This window comes from Orbicella faveolata, unplaced genomic scaffold, assembly GCF_042242905.1.
Source record: "Orbicella faveolata isolate gen_17 unplaced genomic scaffold, um_ofav_v1 contig_28, whole genome shotgun sequence".
In the NCBI taxonomy this organism is placed as follows: Eukaryota; Metazoa; Cnidaria; class Anthozoa; order Scleractinia; family Merulinidae; genus Orbicella; species Orbicella faveolata.
This window is the reverse complement of record NW_028301556.1, coordinates 104446-107819: the sequence shown is the minus strand read 5'-3', so window position 1 is coordinate 107819 and position 3374 is coordinate 104446. Positions and strand designations below refer to the sequence as shown.

Here is a 3374-nt window from a genome sequence, read left to right as displayed (position 1 = left end):
AACATTTATTATCAAAAGTTACATTGTGATTACTATTTTTCGTCGCCGAAGAAAGCGGACATAAAGATTCCCTAGACTGTGTTTCAGACACGATATTTTTAGTAGGATATGGGTGTCTCGGGATTACCACGATATCCGAAATAGGCGAGTCAGAAAAACTGTCATCAAGGCGATCGTGACCATTTACAATTGGCGATTCCGTGCGAATATCATCAATACTATTTGCAACTGTTTTACAAGTAGAAACATTATGTCGAGCAACCGAATGTCTTGGAGAGAATCTGCTATCTATAGTGGTAAAACAATTTCTGGGCTTATAACTAACTTGATTGTTGTTTCTAGTTGCTCTTCGAAAACCTTGTCTATAATATTTAAATAATTTTGTTCTGCCAAAACGGACTCTTGGGGTACCAACAAGAGTCCTTAGGCGTTTCCCTGGTTGGAATTTGGTGGTTCCTCTATGGCTAACATAGAACGTCAATTGTAGAAGGGGTGAATACGGAATTCATTACTATATTCATCATTCCAGCCTCTGTAAGATCGGTTATATGAGCGATTAGCGGAATGGCGCGGATTCTGATACCGCCTTAAAACACTCTCTAAATATGTTAACCGTCGCTGTAACTGGTCTAGTTGACTGTTTGGTCCCTGCCAATTACTAGGTTGAAAAGGGCGCGATGTCCCAGGAGGCTGATCATCATAAGCAGCCATAGCATAAGTTGCGTTTATGTGCTGCTGCTGACGCTGTTGTTGTTTTTGGAGTGTTTTAATGTGATTGGACAATTCGTCCAGTTTCTTTTCAGTAGCTGAAGGACCTGGAGCTGGCGCAGCGGTGGCTATCACCGCATTGTTCAAGTACTTGAAGGTTGCTCCAGGAATTTAGTAAACGTGGTTTGCATTTTCGTTAACACAGATTGAGTATCTGAAGCAGCCTGGCGGCGATTGACGATGTCCTTCATACACTTGAGACTCGGCCTCCTGAAACGTCTTTGGCCTACCTATAGTGACACATAGGCTTGAAGGTCGCCCTGTAATCCCTCAATAAAATATCTCACTGTTTCTACGTCAGACAATTTTAATCGTTTGCATAGGCGCGTAATATCAGTAATGTAATCGTCGATGGGCTCGTTTGGAGCGTGTTTACGTGCACTTAATTGTTGGCTTAAAATCCAATCCTGTGGGCCAGAGCCAAAACGTGCGCGAAACGCACCAAAAAGAGCAGTTAAAGTGCTGGTAGTTTCCTCAGCTAATGCGACAAAGCAGGCGTGCGCAATGTCCCGCAAATAGAGTGAAAAAGCATTAGGTTGCAACTCCTCCGACCAATTATTTAATTTGGCTATGCGACGAAAACTCTCCAACCATACTGACGCGTCCGCTATAGGATTTCCGTCAAAAATTTCTGGCTTCAAGCCGTGATCATGACTAGTTGCTTTTTGGTCAATCTTATTTTGTAGAGAATCTAATTGTGTGCGTGTCGTATGCGCTTCTTTTTCTAGATCGCCTTTTATTGTCGTCAGAAAAGAGGTAAAGAAGGCTTTAAATTCTTCTTTTTGGGCAGCATTCATGATACCGGATACAGGACAAACACAAATATTACTTTCTGTGTGCGTTTCAAACAGCTGTGCCTGATGTATTTGAGAACGCGTAACGATCTTTTTAGAGGCTTTAGGCCTAGGTGGCATAAATTGCAACAATCACTATTCCTATCAATCCCAATTAAATGTCGGAGCAAACTTTTAACTAAAAGATAACAGAATTGGATCACCACAACGAACAGTAGCACAAGTACGTAAGTACTAACAAATATATTATTTAAAACTAACATAGGGTGCTAGGTTACGAAAAAGGAATAATGAGTACGCAACATCAGTAGGCCTTACGCTCCATCTGGCGGGTTGATTTCCTGGCTTGTCCTGGCTTGACTTGGCTTGTGCTGGCTTGACTTGGCTTGACTCAGCTTGTCCTGTTTCTCTTAGTTCTGCAAGTAACTCCGTAAAAGAAAGACACGCACGCGTCGGCTTCTACTTCTTGGAACTTAACCCTCAATGTTCAGTTCTGTTTATTTTTTGTCTCAGTTCCCTTTAGACAGCGACTGTAAACGTTAATGTTGGCGTTTAATCCACCGTCTGCATATGATGATGATGTTAATTACAACATCCACGGTCGAGCAGTTGGTAACCGGAGTGGTCCGGTTAAAACATTACGGCCATAGCCACGTCTAGTCATCCACTGATCGGATTTTCGACACAAAATCCGGGCCGTCGGGCACCGAAACCGGAACTCCACCAGCTTGTTAAAGCGACCTTTGGGGAAATTAGCCGATCACTTAAACACTCTTTGTTTAGTTAGCTCGCTTTTTATTTCCACCATTGATGACTTCATTACAATACTGACAACGTTCCCCTACTGCCACTCTTGACTGATTACAGCGATTACTACAACTCTGATGCGTAGGTTTGGCCCGCGCTCGTTTATCTGGATCACACCCGTGTTGTCAATCAGCTGTCTAATTCGTCTAATTCGAAAATTAACGCTGATTTCAGTACATGCGCAGTGTTCTACTAGCATGAATTCGCAGAATTCACTTAGTGAAAAATCTTTTCATTTCTGAATTTCCACTATCAAGCATAGGGTGTATGATCCAAATAAATCAGCACGTTCAATATAACAATTATCAAGAATAAGTTTACAAATTAAAATCAAGGAAAAGTGCCAGGATCTCTAATAAGAGTTGTTGTTGAAAATTCTGAAAAATTGGACAGGAGACTAAAAATAAGTTAAGGATTCTAACGCGACTAATTCCAAAAAGAGCGCTTCCAAAATCTAGATTTCGATTTTTATTTTGTTTTCTCGATCGACACCCGCGAGTAAACAAACGAGTTGCTGAACAACGCAGCTGACCCGAAAACATGTAGTGTAGCAACGGTGCTCGCAGAAGTAGTAGTAGTAGTAGTAGTAGTAGTAGTAGTAGTAGTAGTAGTAGTAGTAGTAGTAGTAGTAGTAGTAGTAGTAGTAGTAGTAGTAGTAGTAGTAGTAGTAGTAGTAGTAGTAGTAGTAGTAGTAGTAGTAGTAGTAGTAGTAGTAGTAGTAGTAAGACTTAATTTTACTAGGGTAGCATTTGACAGTAATAAAACTGATAACCTAATGGCCCTCAACATAAATGTACCAAAGTATTTTAACAGGTCTAACAAGAATCAGTTAACAAATTATTTAAGTAGATACTATATTCAAAATAGTTAGATTACAGGGCACTATTTCCAGTGTAACAACAGTCAAGTAATTTACACATACGAAGAACTAGTTTCTGGGAAACGCAGCACCTGCGTATACAACAAAAACGATAAGAAAGGCAACATTTGATCAGCTAGTCAAGG

General features: G+C 40.6%; 1 pseudogene; it reads right to left on the bottom strand.

The window, feature by feature from the left end:
• Positions 1-379: 379 nt before the first annotated feature.
• Positions 380-1579, bottom strand: LOC149106968 (uncharacterized; annotated as a pseudogene).
• Positions 1580-3374: the final 1795 nt, after the last annotated feature.